The sequence below is a fragment of the Alexandromys fortis genome, unplaced genomic scaffold (assembly GCF_014885135.2).
Source record: "Alexandromys fortis isolate MF-2015 unplaced genomic scaffold, M_Fortis_MF-2015_v1.1 scaffold_39, whole genome shotgun sequence".
Classification (NCBI taxonomy): Eukaryota; Metazoa; Chordata; class Mammalia; order Rodentia; family Cricetidae; genus Alexandromys; species Alexandromys fortis.
Window position 1 is genome coordinate 10037873 of NW_026067918.1, and position 18798 is coordinate 10056670.

The 18798-nt window shown below is 56.2% G+C and overlaps 1 protein-coding gene across 4 annotated transcripts in view; it reads left to right on the plus strand.

The window, feature by feature from the left end:
* Septin9 (septin 9) overlaps positions 1 to 18798 on the plus strand; it is a 156979-nt gene that overhangs the window by 102706 nt on the left and 35475 nt on the right. The gene's annotated exons all lie outside the window — the stretch shown is intronic.

Genomic DNA, 18798 nt, shown 5'->3' on the forward strand with positions numbered 1-18798 from the left:
GTTGTCTCCAGGGAGAGTCTGGCTGTAGGGTCAGGGCCACCCTGGAATCCACAACCCTGCTTGGCTATGGTTACTTACCCAGTCTGTCAGGAGACCTTCTGTTAAGGGAAGGAGGAGATGGGGCATGGCCCAGGCCAGTGTATGGGAAGCTGAGCACCCGCCCTGAGGAGAACCTGGGGAGCAGGAAGTTCGCCTCCCCTTACCAAGGCCTGGTTCATTAAATGTCTCTTGCAATCTGCTTGACTGACCTTGGTATATCACATTCTCAGTAGAGGCCTCAGGCAGCTCCCAGCCTCTGCCTTTGAGTCTTAAGCGCTCTGGGGTTCACTGGTGGGTGATACTCTGAGTGGGGGGCTCTGGGACTTCTAAGCTCAGTGTGCTGATGGGGGGTGTTCCCTAGGGCATTTATAGACTTCTATCAGAATCCTTCTGATCTCTGACTGCTGACTGTTTGCCTGAGAGACCAGACGCCTTTTCTCTTTCTTCCTGTAACACCATCTAGCCAGGGGCTTTCCCATCCCTCAAGCATCAGGAGTTGGGTGGCTTTCCTGCTGTATCTTCCCAGGACCCCAAGCCCTTCCATCTCAGGAGGGTGGAAGAAGTTGGTAACTGACCACACTAACTAACTCCAGGAGCCCCCACCACCATTTCCCACGTGGCCCATTTTCCAGATCCGGCAGTCCCAGAGGGTGCCCAGCACTTGCCTGTTGACATGTCAGGGAAGCCTGGCTACTGAGCTGCTCTAGGGGGGTGGATGGGAGCAAGTAGTACCAGCCTGGGGTAGGATGATGCCCATATGACTAGACGGGTGGATGGGCTGTTGCCGTGGGAGGTGGAGCAGGAGCTCCTGGGCTGGGTGGGAATGGGGTCCTGGCTGCTGGTTGCGCAGAGTGACCCTGCATGGTGACTGTTGTGCCTGTGACTGCTGCTGGGTGGCGTTGCCACTGCGTGTCCAGGATGGGAGATCACCACATCCCAGCACACAATGCCTTCGTGTGGAGGGTAGACTTTGGCACTGGGCATCTCACTCAGGGCTCATCAGTTATCCTGGGAACAGGATAGGCCTCTTTCTGGTCGGAATGAGCTGAATGCTGAGACCTGGGAAGAGATGGACAGCAAGCATCTAAGAGATTGCACACCTTGGCCTCCCTCTTTCTCTGGGGTCTCCTGCAACCACGCCAGGGTGCAGGTCACAGGATGTCTGCTCTCCAGAGACTAGCCACTTCCACTTCACAATCCAGCTGCTCAGGATCCTATGAGCCCCCTGGGCTCTCCTTTCCGTCTTTCTGGAACTGAGCTCTGTGTTGGGTATTTGTTGCCTTGAACGGCACCCAGATCTCCTGGGACTCAGCCCAGGCCCTCTGCCTCCACCCTAGGAGCCTCAGGTGCAGAAGCAGTCAGAACCCTTGTCATCTCCCTGTCCTGGAGCCAGACAGGGAAGCCAGGACAGTAGCCTGTGACCTGCTTGGCTTCCTGGGAGGCCAGCCAGCTGATGTGGCCCAGGGGACTAGGAGGAGCCCCTGGCCTCATCTCTTCGTTTCCAGGCTCTGGGTTTGAGCAGAGCTGTGGGTGGAGGGGTTGAGGTGTGGCTAGCTTGGGTAAGAGAAAGAGGCCTGAAGGATTTAGAAAATGTCTGTCCTTACTGCTGGGCCTGCTGTCCCTGGGAGCCAGGCCCGGCGCTGACGGATGAGAAGGTGATGTTCGTGAGGCTGGATCCGGGAAAGGGGCACTGTCCTCTGCTGCCCATCATTTCCCAGATCAGAGAACGTCAGCCACCCGCCCGCAGCCCACAGCACAGGGAAGCCCTGTGCACTCCTGGTTTCCCCTGCGTGGCTTTGGATTCTGTGCAGATGGCTAGCCTTCTGGGGAAAACTCTTGTTTCCAAGAGCACCTCTGCCTGCAGAGAAAGTGTCCCCAGCTCTGCTTTCCCCTGGCCCTGCTCACCTGCCTCTGGTCCAGCGCTAGGGACCCAGATGGGAGACCCAAAAGGTTATGCTATGTCTCCACCGAGCTGTTAGCAGGAACAAGCCACTGGTCCCTCTTCCTGCCACCTGGCTGCAGACCACTCAGGAGAACCATGCTACACCGGCACGGTGGCCCCTCAGCAAGGCTGTGACCACATGGTTGGATTCCACAACAGCAAGCATGGGGACTTGAATTCAATGCCCAGAACCCTTGAAAAAAGCCAAGCATGGTCGCACTGGGGAGGCAGAGACGGGCAGATCCTTGGGGCCCGACGGTTAGTCAGCCCAGCCAACTTGGTGACCCCCAGGCCAGTGAGAGGCACTATCTCTAAAGCAAAGTGGTGCTGCCCTGAGGGTAACTTCTGGCCTTCATTCACGCACCCCAAAGAAGTGTATCCCCTAACGGGGACCCATGCTGTGGAGGCTGGGTCTTCATGGGGCGTGGGCATGAAGGTGAGCCCTGGCCATTCCAGTTACCCATCTTAGCCCTCTCCCAGACTCTGCACCCCGAGACCCGAGGCCCCCAGTGAGTGATCTCTCCTGCCACTCACGGCCTCCCCTCGTGGCTGCAGACACTTCCAGGGAGCCGCTGACACATTTGGACTGTGAGATTTGTTTCTGAACAGCCCTTAAAGGAGAGAATGAGTAAGGAAGCGTGGGGGAGGCCAGAAGGAGGGGGAAATGGCCTGGAAAGTCCAAACATGTGTTTCAGAAGCAGGTGCCAGCATGACATCATCAGGAGGGTGGCTGAGGGCCCCAGCCCAGCCCCGCCGAAGCTGGCCTCAGCTTTGTTCTGCCATGCTTAGAGCTTTCCATTTTAGGGACAGCTTGGGAGCCCGGCCTCTTATTCTTGGCCGCATTAATATTTAATTAACTCCGAGTACTTACTGTGTTCTTACATGTTCCAAGAGCGAGGTGGTTGTTGAGAAGTCACAGAGAGGGTGAGTCATGGACTCCGGGCCTCTCAGCTTGGAGGGTTTGACGCATGCCTCAGCTGGCAGGTGAAGAGGCTGCGGTTTCTACGGTCTCTACACTGCATGAGGGGGTAACCTCTGCTTGGCTTTCCTGGCCCAACTGGAGGTATCTGTGGACAATCCAGCAAGTGACAGCCACTCTTCTGTGCCTCTGAGGATAGCTGGGCAGGAGGCAGAGATGCAGGGAACTGCAGTCCCACCTGCTTGGACCTTGGTCTATCTGTATTGCTATGGTGCGAGGCGGGTTTCTAAACTGCCAAACTTGCTGGTCCTTTGTGCCTCCTGCTTTGTTCAGGACCCTCCCCTGTGTCCTCCTCCCCACACACCCCCATGTCCCCAAGGCTGATTTGGGTGCTACCAGTTAGGACATGGTCAGAGGTACTCCTCCGCCCACTGTATTTTCTGCTGACTTTGCAGGGTTCGGCGTTGGCAGTCTCTTTGTGACTCAGTTGACGTGTCTATAAAATGGGCCGACTGGCGTCTTCCTCCCTCCTAAGACTTTGGGAAGAATCTGGTGAGAGGCGTTTGCTGGAAAGTCCTTTGCACTGACAGGTTTTTAAGCTGGCCGTGGCTTGTTTGGTAGAGTGCTCGCCTCGCGTGCACAAGGCCCTGGGTTCAGTGTCCAGTGCTGTGTAAACCGAGTGCAGGAAGCTAGATATCCAGCTGATCCTTGACTACAGAGCGAGTTCGAGGTCATCCTGGACGGCATGAGACTCTTGCATCTAAATAAATAAGTAAAGCAAAGTGCTTTGCAGAGCAGTGCTAAGCAGTGGTTTACTGGAGCCTTGAGCCAATGGAAATCTAGGTCCTTCTGAAGCCTGGGTGCTGAGGGAGGGCTGAAGTTAGCGCAGGCTCAGTGCCCAGGAGGAAGTGGGGGAAGCCGGGGCTGGGATCCTGCCTGTCAGGATAGGAGCCAGCCTCGATTCCCCTCGGTAAGGAAGGGATAGGTGATCCGGGTCTGTGTGGGACTGACACCGTATAACCCCTGTGAGTCTCAGCCTGCCCGTACACAGTGGGACCTGGGCCAAAGCGAGCTCTTCACCCCCAGCCCACTCCCTCAGCCAGCTGTTCCTGGTGGCCTGCCCTCCCCCAGGACCCCACGGGCCCACACCACATGATCCAAGCATGGGAAGAAGGGCCCAGCTGTGGGAGGTCATGCTGGCCGGGGACTGAGTCTGCAGCACCGGCCTCCCAGGAAAACCAGCTGCACGGGAAGCAAGCCAGCAGCTCCGGAAGTCCATGCGATACAGGCTGGACTCCTGGCCTGTCTCCGTGACTTATTCCTTCTGTGGTTCAGAGTCACCATGGCCAGTCACTGCCAAGCTTGAGACCTGTCTCTGTGAGGCTCCTGCCGAGGCCCAGCCCTCCCCAACTACACCTTCCAGTCCATTCAGACTGAGTAGGGTCCCAATGGCAGGAAGCAGCTTCTGGCCTCTCCCGTGAATGACTGTCCTCACCTCACGCTGCCCCCTGCAGTCTGTCCTTTACAGTGGCAGCCACAACCCCACCCACACCACAGCCCCAAGAGAGCTATCCAGGCGATTTGTGTGAAGAGCGCCCCCTGGCTGTGTGTGGTGGTCTCACATCGTTTGGCCAAAGCCACTCTGTCCATTGTGACTGGGGCGCCTCCAGGGACCACAGCCGGGGCTTACAGCCTGCACCTTGCTGGGGAGAGGTGGGCCTTTCCTTGGCTGCCTCACTCTGGTCCTGGCTTCATGGCCGTGGCCTCAGAGGGATTGTCCTTTCCAGCCAACACAGCCAAAGTCCCTGCCTGTGGAGGCTCTGCAAGCAGCAGTGAGTGTCTGCCAGCCCGGTCATTCGAATTTTATTTTTACATTTTATTTAGTGTGTGTGCGTGCCACAGCACACATGTGGAAGTCAGGGGTTAGCTAACAGGAATCAGTCCCTCTTACCAAGCAACGGCCCTTGGAGACCTCTCTCTGGCCCTCGTCATGGGCTGTCTGTGGTGGCAGGGGGTACTGGCTTGTCATTCATGCCTCGGGGTGGAGAAGACACTGCCATGGAACCTGAAGAAGCGGTCACAGAGGGCACCCAGGCAGAAGCGGCAGGTAGCTGAGCTGCTGTGCCTGCAATGGATGGGTTGCTGGGGGTCAGTTAGTGCCGGGGGTGAAGAGAGGCTGTGTTCACGTGGGTGTGTGTGAGTAAACCCTGGCACAGGCCTCTGATGGGAATCACTGTCTGTGAGGGGTAGTGTGAGCGCACCCTTCTCTCTGCAGCAGCCTCTACACCGTGAACGAGTGCCTCCGGTGCCGAGCTGGTGCCAGTGAACGGAGGTGGGGAACGGAGAGAGAGGCAGTGCGGGCCTGTTGCTACCAACCTGATGGGAGATTGGGAGAGCACAGAAGGAGGGCAAGAATGCTCTAGAACCACAGAAGAGGCAAGTGGTGGTTGTGCATACCTCCGGTTCCTTGTGGGAAACTGAGGTAAGAGAATTCGGAGTCTGAGGTTAGCTTGAATTATGTAGAGACACCCTTCAGCAGGTTTCCAGGGTTTGCTGTAGAATGTAGGAGGTGCCCGCCTCACCCTCCTTGTGTGCCTGGCAGGCATGGTGAATCAGCGGTGTTTCTGCTGCAGGGTTGGCTTTCATCCCTGGCTTGGGGCTCCATCACTGTGTCAAGGATGCCAAGGCCAGGTGGCACGCTTGTGCCGTGGATAGGTACTGTTTGCCTGGGGCGAGGGGAAGATGGTGGATAGGTACCTAAACTGCTCCATTTGGCCTTCCCGTACCGTACCTACCTGGGCAATGCCAGCTCTGATGTCACACTCTGTCCTGATGTTGGGGCCACATAGCACCCAGGGTCTGGTCACCTGAACCTGCCCAGGTCAGTATTTGAATTGGACTTAGCCTCTTTGTTATGTAGTGAGCACTCTGGTCAGCTCTGGTATCCAGGCACACCATTTGTACTCGTGGCCGTCCTATCCTATGGCTGCCCCAGAACTAACCTTTCATCCCTGCTTGCCTGTCATCGAGCCCAGACGTCTCTACGGTTTCTAACACGCTCTGAAATTTAGGAGGCCCAGAGAGGCTGAGTTGCTGGCAAACAGTCACACAGCAGAAACCTGGCAGTAATAGGATGCAAGCCAGACCTGTGACTCCCCAGATGTCTTGGGGCAAAGACATATGCAAGGAAGCTAAAGGACACCTGTAATGGCCTTGTCTGAGACATGGTGACCTGGTGCACCCTGGACTGTCGACAGTACCAGCCACCTGTGGGCATGCAGTCCCATTGATGATGCTGTGGTGAGAGGGCTGTGATCTGTGTGTTGCTCTGTGCCCACCCACAAACTGGTGGTGCTTTCTGGAACCTTCTGGTCTCCTTCTATAGAAACAGATACTCCACGCTCAAGGGTCAGTGGTGCAGGCAGGAACTGACCTAGTGAGGGCGCAAGCCACCCTCCGTCATCAGCCTCCTCTTCTGAATCACCTGTCAGCGGAACTAACCGAGGTCTCGAGCGCCCCTGGAGGGCTGGATCCATCGGACTCCACGGATCTGGCCGAGGACAGCCCGCCTTCCTATACCCTGAGCTCCCTCTGTGTCTGCGTGTTTTTCCTGGAGCTGTCGTGCCTGCCTGGGTGGGGGATCCCCAGCAGACTGGATGAAGCGGAGCATGTTGACACAAACCCTGGCTGAACCCCAGTGTTCTTTGCAGCCAGCGGTGGCTTGTGTTGGGATTGGGAAAGGGACCACGGTGACGCCTGCCCTACATCCAGTTCTTGGCGTGGGGATAGTTCTGAGGAGTGATTCCTGCCTCCCAGAACTGCTGAGGAAGTCTTTAACCAGGCCTGCCCTGCCAGCAGCGCTTGCGTCTGCTCTTTGCCAGGCAAGGCAGGGCTTCCGGGAGCGCTGTCTTCTCACTGGGAAGCCCCTGCTTTTCCTGATTTTTTTTGTTTTGTTTTGAGGTAGCACTCTGTAGGCCAGGCTGGCTGCAGACTCCAGACAGTTCCCCTGTCTCTGCTAAGGCCTTGGAGCCATGCGCCACCACACTCAGTATTTTTAATTCGTTCATTTTTAAATTTGAGATGGGCTTTCATGTAGCTCAGGTTGGTCTTGAACTTCTGATCATCCTGCTTCCTCTGCTAAGTGCTGGGGTTAACAGATGTGTGCTGCTGTGCCTGGTTGATGACCTCATGTGTGTATAGTTTTACAACTTTTTGTGTGTGCATGCACATGTGGCCATCTCTATATCTGCTCATCTATCTGTCCATCCGTCTGTCCATCCATCCATCAGTCCATCTACCCCCCACCTGTCTATCCATCCATCTGTCCATCCATCCATCCACACATTTATCCATCCATCCATCCATCCATCCGTCCATCCGTCCATTCATCCACCCACCCACCCACCTGTCTATCCATCCATCCACACATTTACCCATCATCCACACATTTATCCATCCATTCGTCCATCCGTCCACCCACCCACCTGTCTATCCATCCTTCCCTCTCCATTCATTCATTCATCCATCCATCCACCCACCCACCCGTCAGTCTTTCCGCCCACACATCTGTCTATCCGTCCATCCATCCACCCATTGGTCTGTCTGTCCATTCAACCATCCGCCCACCCATCTATCCATCTACCCACTCAAAGACTGTAGCCGGTCCAGGCTTCCAGCTGAGGTGTGGGAATGGCGAGCCACAGAGACAGAACAAAGCTCTGCTCCCCGGCTTCCTGTTTCCGATTGGAATGTGAAGTTCTTGGAGACTCATCCTTGCTGTGTCACCTCTGTCCTTGGAGTGGGTGGACAGAGGAAGGCTCTCTTGCTGTGTGTCAACATTTAGTTGCTTAACCCTTCTGTGCCCACTCCTGATTTCACAGATGGCAGCAGTGGAAGAATTGAGTGGGGCTTAGGAAAGTCTGGGGGTGGGGCCGGGGTCGTGATGTGAGGCACCGGAAACAGTGGCGCTCACCAGAGGCTTGTGTGACAGTTTCCCTTCTCAGCCTATTCTTGGATCTCAGGATGCTGACAGGGACTGAATGCTTTCCCTGGAAGCCATCAAGAGGGGGGTGGACCCAGAGTTGCTGGCGTGGGAGCTGCTGCCATCACAGTCTCTGTTCTCACAGGGAACCTCTGTCCCTGTCCCCTCTGAGAGGGGACCGTCCACTGAAGGCACTGCTGACTCTTCAGAAGAGCCCCTCCCTCCCCAGGGCTCCTACCCGCTTTGCCTTAGCTGCTGTGTTAAGCTTCGGGCAGCAGAGAGCTGGGCTCCAAATGCCTTTAGCTGCGAGGGAGAGTTTGCTGAAATTCAAAATGATCTGTCCCTGAACCCGGGCAGCCCAAGGATGTTACGGACGACCCCTTCCTTGCTGTCCTTGGCCCCTGGGCCCATCCTTGCTGTGGAGTTCTTTGCTAGCCAGAAACCCCTCTGGGAACCCCCTGTTGTCAGCACACCAAGACTGAGGCGCGAGCGTAGTGGTGTCCCCAGCTCCAACAGAGCAGGCAAGGGATTCCCTAGCCCACGAGGGGCTGGACAAGAGAGGCAGAGCAGTGTCTGTACAGATGGCCATTCTGCAGTGGAGGGAGCAAGGCCCCCCGTACTCCGACCAGATCTGTGCAGACCTCTCATTTAGCCGCCAGAAGGCACAGGACGCCAGCTGCTTCCCAGTCACCCTCGAGCCTGGCATGGCCTCCTCGGATGCAGCAGCTATGCCCTGCCCTGACCCACCAGCTTTCTAAGGCCCAAGAGGGGTTGGGCTGAGACTCAAGTGTGCCCAGCTGCCCATGATGGCTGAGAGGCTGACGCCATGGGGTGGAGTGTGCAGAGGAAGAGAAGCGTTGGCACGCACGGTGCTGGCTGGTCCTCCTCGTCCACGGGGATCCCTGTCTTTTCCTCCTCAAAGGGACCTTAGCCCAGGCGCTGGCCTTACCTCCCCCATATGGATTTCTGTGCTGCACTCTCTCTCCTGATCATTTTCACTCATCAGGTAGTAATGAAGCCCTTCCTTCAGCTGAGAAGACCCCTTACCTAGAGGAAATACCCGGTGGGACTTCCGACAGTCTCGGCCTCCTGTGTGTTGGCAGAGCCAGGCCACAGCACTTGTCTGCGGTGCACCATGGGATTGCTCTGGGAGGTCTGCACTGTGTGACAGGGGCCTTCCCTCCGCATTGGCCTGCTGTCCGCGTGCATTGCTTTGGGACCTGAGCATCTTGTCTAGAGTAAGATTGTCAGGGGCTCAGCCTCCGGCCTCAGCATCGGCCAGCAGTGTGGCTTGGGACATTTGCCGCAGAGTCTCTGTGTTTGTGTCACTTCCATCATCTCTCAGGACTCTGGGTAGAGGGGGATGGCTGGCGGCGGGGCTGCAGAGGCTGGCGGAGGGTCTCCGGGGCTTCGTGGCCCTGCTAACCCTGGTCTGGATGTGTGGAACACAGCCCATCGACTCCTGTTGAGGTGGAAATGCAAGGACAGCCCTGTACCCTACAGGGTCAGGGCTCAGGCTGCCATGGGCTCCATGGCTAGATCTGGAGCAGGGGAGAGAAGAGGGTTTGAGGAGGTCAGAGTGGTCACACAGCCGCCTCACATCCGGACACTGGAACAGCCCCAGGGGCCCCTCTGCTCTCTGACTCAGAGAAAGGTCACCTTCTGCAACCAAGACTGAAGTCCAGCTTTGGCTGCTGCCGGAGGGGACAGGGCTGACAGGAAGCAGACAGTTGCCCATCCAAGCGCTAACCAAGCCAACACTGCTGAGCTTCTGACCTGAGACGTGATCCATCATAGTCAAGGGGCTATGGTAACTAGAGCTTCCTGTGGCCCCAGAATGTCCTAAAGTCAGAATTTCCTTGAGTCCGTCAGCCCTGTCATGCTGGTTCTTACCATTATCAACGTTTCACAGAGAAAGAACAGAAGGCACAGAGAGGTTAAGCAAATCCTCTAAGAACACACAGCTGTTGGGTAAGGCAAATGGATAGTTTAAATTTGAATCCCTTCCCTGGCCATTTGTCACCTGCTGATTGGTGGACGGCCTTTGTTGCAGGAGGTGTGTTCCTGGTGTTCACTGCTGTATCTGCTCTGGTGGTTTGCACCTTTGCTGGGACCAGGAAGCCTTGAGGATGTGGCTCTCATGAAGGGTTAACGCACCTCCCCCCCGCCGCCCCCAACTCCCCAGCTTTCCCAGGACTAGGGCCAGAACAGAGAGGCCTTATCTGCAGAGGAAGGGCGGGCGGGATGTGGGACTCTACAAGCTCCTCTCCACCTCAGCTCCAGCACCTTCTGTGGGCCAGCTGTTGAGAGGACCGAGGGCAGAGGGGAGGGAGGCAGTCAATGTGGAATTCATTACTGGGGCTGGGCAGAGAATCTCCTGAGGTAGGACGGGGGTGGGGCCTCCTGGAGAAGAGGCCTAGATGCCACCAGTGACTGGGGGAAGGGGAGGGTCCCCGCTTCCCCTCTTTCCTTTTCCTGTGCTTGAAGCAGCTGTCTTCTCTGCAGGGGTGTGGCCTGACCTTTCTGGCCTTGCCACCTACAGCCTGTGGGGCTGCAGTGGCCCCATGGGTGGAGGCAAAGCTTAGGAGGGTGCGGGGGAGGAGGGAGCATCAGTTCCTCTATCTTGGAAGCAACTGAAAGCCGCTAGGCTTCCTGCAGCCTTGGGGCTGACCCCGGAGAAGGCCTGGGCTGCTGGGTTGGGGCCGAGCTGCAGCAAGTCCCGAGGGAATGGTGTGACTACACCCGTAATCCAGCACTTGGGAGTCCTGGACTACACAGCTGGGCTCCAGACTGGACAGGGCATTGGAGGGCGGGGTTGGGGGGAGGAGGGGACGCCCAAAGCCCAAATGTCATTACCTAGAGGAAGCGTGGGTGGGGGTTCTAGAAGCCTTGATTGTGCTATGAGCCAATGTAGGGTGTAGGGCTGAGGCACCCTGGAGGAGACGCCAGCGCACATAGGTTATAGAAGACAACCTCTAGGAAACAGGCCCAGAGTGGCAAAGTAACTTTCCTGAGGTCACACAGTCCAGCTTTGATGCCTCCGTCATGTAGCTCAGAACTCCTGGGCTACATCTCAGACATCCAGCCCCAGCAAGGCCTGCTGCAGAAGTGGTTGGAAGGCCAGAGACAGGGAGAAGTGAGCCGTAGCCCTGGCCAGGAGCAGAACACTGCCCTGTCCCAGCCGGACCTCTGTGGGGAGTCAGTGAGCAGGGCTGGGAGAGGCTGTCTCCCTCCCCCACGCAGGAAGGCCACATTTGTTCTCCTGGGGTCTCTACAGTGGGACCTGAGGCCTCTCTGTCTGGGACGGATGAGGGGAGGGGCTTCCCAATGGTTCCAGTAAGGGTCCTCCAGTCACCTTGCTCGCCGCCTTTGCCCAGAGAGCCTGGTGGAGCCTGAGGGACTCACAGATCCAGAGTGGAGGCTGTCTATAGGGAGGCTCCCTCTCTCTTTCTCTTTCTCTCTTAAGGATTTATTTATACCTATTTCATGTGTGTTAAGCACCCATGCCTGCCTAAGACCCACAGAGGTCAAAAAAGGGCATTGGATCCCCTGGACCTGGGGGGGGGGCGCTCTGAGACAGGTGTGGAGAGCCGCCATGTGGGTGCTGGAAACTGAACTTGGATCCTGTGCTAGGGCAGCCAGTGCTCTTTACCCCTGAGCCGTCCCTCCAGCAGAGAAGACTCCTTTAAACCCTTTTATGCATTTATTATCATTATTAGCGTGTATGTATGTGTGTGCACACGTGCCCATGCCGTGGCACACCCATGGAGGTCAGAGGGCAGGCAGTTTTGTAGAGTCAGCTCTCTGTCCATCTTTATGTAGGTCCCAGGAGTTGAATTCAGGTCACCAGGCTGGTGCTGGAAGCTCTTTACCTGCTGAGCCATCTCTCTGCCGGGGGCCTCACTGTCTCCCAGGTCTATCCTGCTATACACCTGTGGGCCCGCCCCTCCTGCCCATGGGGGCAGCCAGGCCCCTGAGGCAGCATCTTCCAGTGCCTGTCCCAGGTCAGAAGTCACAATGGGAGCCACCAGTGTGTGCTGGATGCTGACTAATACTAATGGCATTTTTTTTTTCTGGACAGGGTCTCACTATGTAATTCTGGCTGTCCTAGAACTTACTCTGTAGAGATCCGCCTGCCTCTGCCTCCTGAGTGCTGGGATTAAAGTCGTGTGCCACCACTCCCGGCTTGACTCTGGTACAAAAAGAATTTCAGGCTGAGTCTATGTCGATTAGAGTTCATTAAAACTTTATCAGTGAACTGAACACAGGTCCTCAGTCGGGGGTTGTGGGCTACTCGAGGGCCCTGCCTAGCTCTCTTCCTGATAGCGAGGGATAAGGCTTTTGTGGGAAGGAACTGAGGTGAGACCTCGGTGTGGCTTTGCAGGTGCTGTAGGTTACAGCTGACACCAGGTCACCAGGTCACCGCAGGGACGCGCCTGAGTTAAGCGAGTTTTTACTGTAAATGGAGTTCTTAGTCTTGCCTGTGAGATTTCCAGAAATTTGGGGGTTCACTTCTGGGAACAGGGCCGGGCCATACTCAAAGGGCGTCTGCGCTCAGGCCTGAAGCATGTCTCGTTGCTATCCTCACATTCTTACACGAAAATATCTCCCTATAAAAAGAATGTGGTCTCCCTGCTAAACCCGTCGTTGCAATGTTGTTAATTGGGCAGAAATTTTGAACTGGAGACTGCAGACTCCAGAGGGGAGGGCTCCCTCCCCTCCCAATGTCGCCTGGCTTTCTGGCCTGGTTTTCTATCCTGCCTCCGTCTCATTCTGGCATGTCCTGGCTGGGGAGCCCGCAGTATCTGCTCGCTGAATGGTGTGTGGGGCTCTAACTGCCCGCGGGTAGGGGGCTCAGGTGCTCATGGGATACACCCTGCCTGTGGGTGCCTCGCCAGATGACCAAGAGAAATGATGGTGAGGTTTGAGGGGCAGTTTGAGATCGAGGGACAGATAGATGGTCACAGATCTGTCCTGGACTCTGTTCCACACAGCAGCAATGATGAGGTGACATACCACTCCTCATCTTAGAGACAGCAGGGATTGGAGTCCAAGGAGACAGACTCAGGTCTGAGGTCCAACCCTTACATGTCTACTGGGATCAAAGTTGCCCGTGGCCGTGCCGCAGTGGCCGGGTGTGAGGCCAAAGCATGCTTCATGGGGTTACTGAGGGAGATGCACATGGGCCTAGTGCCATCAAGGGTCCTTCGGAGTGGGAAGTGTCCTGGGGTGCAGTGTGAGGAAGGCCATGCCAAAGGAAAAGGGAGGACTGAGAACCAGGAAGTTTAGGTAGAAAAGGCCAGAAAACAGATTCAACCCCAGAAGCTCAAGCGAGGAGAGGCCTGTGGACACCCTGACCTAGTTCGACTTCTGACCGACCCCTGACTCAGGGAGATAACACACCATCGTCTCTGTCACCACTGAGTCACCCAGTGTATGACCGGAAACACACAGCCAGGGAGGTGATCCTGTTCTGGAACGCCTGGAGGCGTTCTCCGGCAGGGCTGCAGCTCTGGAAGATTCTAGATGCTTCTATATTCTGCCAGCTCCGACTGGAAGAACATGTTCCCCCACCCCCTGCACCCCAGTGGGAAAGAAACTGGGAGCAAAACTGTTAGTTCCCTTTTCACAGATGGAGGTGAGGGTGGGCTGGCCACCTGTTCTCTTTCAGCAGTGTGGACTTTCAGATTTGCGATTATATACCCAGGGTCATGCAAAGGGCCCGGCCCCCACTGATTTCCTTCTCCTCATCTGCAGTGTTCTTCTCTCTGGCAGTGAGCGGGCCCCAGGACAGCAGTGTGAGCAGACCTGGATCCTCTTATTCCCCCCTCCATCCCTGACCAAGCGTGCTGTGGAATAGTGCTGGTTCCTCCGGCTGGATGCTGAGCCTGTAGCAGGAGGTTCTCTTGGTCCCTTTCTCCCTTCTCCAGGCTCTTGCCTGTGGCCAAAAGTCAGTCTTTTACTGAGCTGAGTGGGTATGGATGGAGCAGCTCCTTGCTGTCCAGCCTCTGTAATCATCGTGCCCCGGAATGGACGTGCCAAGGGGCAGGCAGTCTGTCACTTGCCATCGCCCATGTCTCCAGCCTTCTACTTTCCCCTCTTCCTCCTCTCAGGTACCCTGGAGTGGCTTCCCTATGGCATGTAAAGGCCTTTACCCCTTCGAGTCTATTGTGTGTGAGGTCTGCTTCCGAAGGGGCACTGGATTCCGGGACTCTGGCTGTTCTTTGTACCACAGGCCCCAGCCAGGAGCTGCAGGTCACCATCTCGTAGAGCTCAGTCTTGACTTTCAGCTGTGCACAGTGCCTGCATGTGTGTGTGCCCGGAGGCCAGAGGAGGAAGTTCTGCCTCTCTCCACCGTCTCTCACTGAGCCTGGAGCTGGGCCAGCAGCCAAGGTGCCCCATGATCCTCCTGTCCGTGCCTCCCACAGCACTGGAGCCCGTGTGACCTCTCATGTCGGTGCTGGGGATTCACACTCAGGGCCTCACGGTTCTGCAGCAAGTGCTCTACCCTCCGAGCCGTCTTCTCAGCCTCCCATCTTGGCCTTTGGGTGAGGGCTTGTGTCTGTGAGGTACCCAGGGCCCTAGCCTTTGTACGCAGGTATAAAATTCTCCCAGCGCCAACGGTGTTAACATGGATTGCAGAGAAAAACGTGGCCAGAAGACCTTTTGCGTGCGACACCACGGTTTCAAGCAGAGACAAGCATAGCTGGCAGGCAGTAGCAGTTTCTGCTTATTCCTTTCTTGCAGCAGGGAGCCTCGGTCTGTGCTCAGTGGTAACCACTCCCTTCTTCCCAGCTGCCTGTGACCACACCCTCCACCTCCTCGCCAGCCCAGGAGACTGCTGCCCTGGGATCCTCTGCTAAGCCAGTCTGCCCGGGCCATCTTTCCACTCTCCCGGGTATCCCTCTTCCTCCTTAGCAAACGAGAACCTCCTCTTAGAGATTAGGATGCTTGCCCAGCTGCAATTCTCATGTAACTTGGTAGTTCATGAACAGGATCAGTCGCTCCATGCCAGGGTGCAACTTGCCCAAAGGATACGAGGTTATCTGAAGGGGAGGTGGTGTCGCCACTCTGAAACAACACCATCCCCCTCGGGTCTCAGCACACTCAGCCAACCTTAGCACAACTCTTAGAAGTGTGTGTGCCCACATTTGGTCCTAAGCCAGTGGTTCTCAATCCCAGCTACATATTAGGGACTAGGTGGATGACAGGTACTGGGGTCCGCTCCCCCACAGGTGGGGGTCCCACTCCCTGTGTTACATGGACAGTGCTATGCTCTTCAGAATGAGAGTGGGACTATACTGAGCCCCCCTTTTTTTTTTTTGATTTTCGAGACAGGGTTTCTCTGTAGCTTTTTGGTTCCTGTCCTGGAACTAGCTCTTGTAGACCAGGCTGGCCTCGAACTCACAGAGATCCGCCTGCCTCTGCCTCCCAAGTGCTGGGATTAAAGGCATGTGCCACCACCGCCCGGCTACTGAGCCCATTTTTAGAAGCCAAATAAATAGCTCGCCCTTTCTGCCCCTCCCCATAGCCTGGGCGTGGGGCGCCATCAGAAACACCAAAATAGAGTTTGGTCTAAAATCTAGCATCTGAGGACCTCAGGTGTGTGTGTGGGCACCGTCCTGACTGCAGGGTGCGAAGACTAGGAGCTGCCCTGGCAGCAGCCTGGAGTACCCAGCCTGCCAATCTTCTCTTGGCGCCCAGGAGCCCACAGGGCTGAACACCTGGGTGCTTTGGGACTTGTCGCCTTGGAAACCTGAGGGTCTGGTGGTTTTTTTTTTGGCTGCATTTGCTTGGGGTGAGGTGAAGGGCCCAAGGGAGGGAGTGGCAGAGGCTGGAACCAGGGTCACACTTCAGGCTGAGATAGCATAGAATTGCCAGCTGGTGGTGGCGCACCCCTTTAATCCCAGCCCTGGGGAGGCAGAGGCGGGCAGATCTCCGTGAGTTTGAGGCCAGCCTGGTCTATAGAGTGATTTCCAGTACAACCTGAATTCCAGGGCGACACAGAGAAACCCCATCTCAAAAACAAAACAAGACAAAAAGATAGCACGGAATATAGAAGACACGACCGATCCAGCCCTCTGTGTTCAAGATGGCCCTGCAGTATAGCGCAGGCTGGTTTCAGAACTCAGTCCTCCTGCCTCGGCTTGTCGCATGCCGGGATCGCAGGTGTGCACCACCAAGGCCTGCATGCGTCTGGGTGCTGCTTTCTGGTGAGGGGAAGGGTGGGGCTTCTTAGAAAAGCGGAAATGGGCCTATCGTGCTCTGTGGTTACCAAGGAGACCAGGAGGGGACAGGGCCTGTAGAGTCAGCAGCAAGTCCTCCAGGCTGTGGAGGGATCCAGGTTGGGGGTGGGGAATGTCACCTGTGCTGGTGAACTCAGGGAGGGCATCCTGGAGGTGGTGGTGTCTGGGAAACCATGGAGCCCAGCTGAGGAGTAGTGTAGTATGTGTTCTTAGAAAACAGCGCAGGCTGAGGTTGGATGAACCGGGGTACAGGGGCGCTCAGCCCCAAGGAAGAGTTCTGCTGTAGAAGTTGTATGGGAAAAGGAGGAAGAGGGGAAGTAGACAACACCGAGGGATTGCGGAATGGGCATTGCCACCAACTGTACGGGGCGTGGCAGGAAAGGGCAGCTGTACCACTGGAAAAGCTAAGCATTAGGACTGGCGGGACAGGGCCCTGGGACCTGAGGGGATGGACAGAGTCTTGGGACTGAGGTGGGAGAAAGCAGGGCACGGACAGCCAAAGCTGGGGTCTCAGGCATGTGGGTTCTCCTGGGGAGAAAGCACAGGACCTGTGGAGGGAGGAGGGGTGTGGAGAGACACGTGAAGGAGGGAAGGAGGCAGAGGGGAGGTCACCCCAGGAGCCCACGTTGAAAAGCGAGAGGGAAATAGGCCCCAGGAAGGGTCCTTCAAGCGCAGTCCTCAGGATCTCTGGGCGTGGACTGAGATGGGCCATGAGGAATCCTCCAGAGCCCTGGAGGTGTGTGGTTGGCAGAGGCCAGATGGCCAGGACCAAGAGTGGGCGCTAGGAAGAGGGGACATGAGTGGGCTCTTGAGAATCAACAGTTGGAAGAGCAGAGCAGGCCACTCAGCTCTGGAGACTGGGGCAGCATAGATTCACCTGGGTCCAGGTGGGAACCGGAGGTGGCACCTGAACACCTCAGGGCCCACTGTTTGCATTGGTGAGATACGTCCTGGGGCCTCTCCCTCCCTAGCGCCACTATGTCTGCTCCTGGCCTTCCCTCAAGGCCTTTTGGCAGGGTGTTTCTTGCAGCTTTTGGTGGTATAGGAGGCACATGACGGACCCCTGGGGCACGCATATGTGCCACAAAGCCCACTTGCAAATGCCAGCCTTGCCCCTGGCCTCCTGTGCTAGAGCCTCAGAGGGCGGGAGGGATATTTTTCTGGGCATTTGTTTGGAAGCATCTGCCGCACTCGCTAACTATTGCCTGGGTGGATGGAAGGCAGTTGGCAGGAGGGTGAGCTCAGTGTAAGCCAGGTGCCTACCGGGAGGGAATGAGTGTGTGTGTGTGTGTGTGTCCACACGTGCACCGTGCTCACACGTGTGCGTTCATCCCTCTTTCTTGCTGGCTTGATTCTGCATATAGAGCGAAGTGTGGGTGTCCTGCGCTTCCTGGCAGGTGTCAACCTCTGAAATGGGTCTGTATTGGCCTCGTCTTCACATTGGTTTTTCAGAGGAGGTGGAAGTCCCTGCTGTCACCAAGAAGGACTGTGGGTGCTGCTCCTACCGGGACAGCATGGACAAGGACTCAGTGGGGGTGCTTTTTCAGCCAAGTGCCTGGCAGAAGATTAGGGGCTTCCTCTGCTTTAGGGTAAGACTTGTCGGATGTGGACCAGGCTTGGAACTATCCCAGGAGTCCACTCAGGAGCTTGAAGGATGTCATCCTGCTGCACTGCTTGAGTGTGTACCTCCCCTGTGCGCTAACCTTTAAGTTCTGTGGATCAGAGGGGCTAGAGGGTCACATTAGTTTCTATGGCTGCTGACGTGGGTGCAGAAATCATGCAGCTTGCAGCACCAGACATTACTGTGTTAAACCGGCCCACAGGACCGATGCCAAAGTGTTTGCTCCTGCAGAAGGCTCCAGAGATCTGTCCCTGGCCTCTTCTTGCTCCGGTGGCTGTTGGCACACCTTGTTCAGATCTCTGCCTCTGTCACTTCCTGGTCACCTCATACCCTGTGATCAAACCTCCTCTCTTTCTGGTCAGGACAGCTGTGCTCGCATCTGGCCCACCTGGTCACTCTGTGCCACTGTCTGGATTCAGATCCAAAAGTCACCTTGTCAGGTGAAGTCACAGCATCCTTCAAGCCGAGGACAGGACACCGGTCATTCTGGTGTGTCTCAAGACATTATAGCTTTAAGGCATAAAATGTTAAAATACATTGGGCCAAAAAGAGGAAAAAATAATGTATTTAAGTCTTTAAAAATATTTTTAAAGATATGGTCTCACGTGTTGCCCAGGCTTTCCTCCAAGGATGACCTTGAACTCTAATCCTCCTGCGTCTGTTATTTGTCACCACAGCTGGGTTACCATGGTACTGGGAAATTGGACCTATGGCTCTGTGTATGCCAGGCAAGCATCCTGCTGACTCAACCGTATTCTCAGTCCCATATTCAATTCTCTCTTTTCTTTTTTTAAAACACATATATTTCTACCTGGGCGGGGTGATATGCATCTGTCACCATGGCACCAGGCAGGCTGAGGCGGGAGGACCTGGGGTTTGAGGCTATCCCGGGCTGACAGTGCATGGGGAATGTAAGCGGGTCTCCCCCACCCACCCCTGCTCATACTCCCCCACCCCACCCCTGCCCATACTCACTCCTCCCCACCCCTGCCCATACTCCCCCACCCCACCCCTGCCCATACTCACCCAATCCCACCCCTGCCCATACTC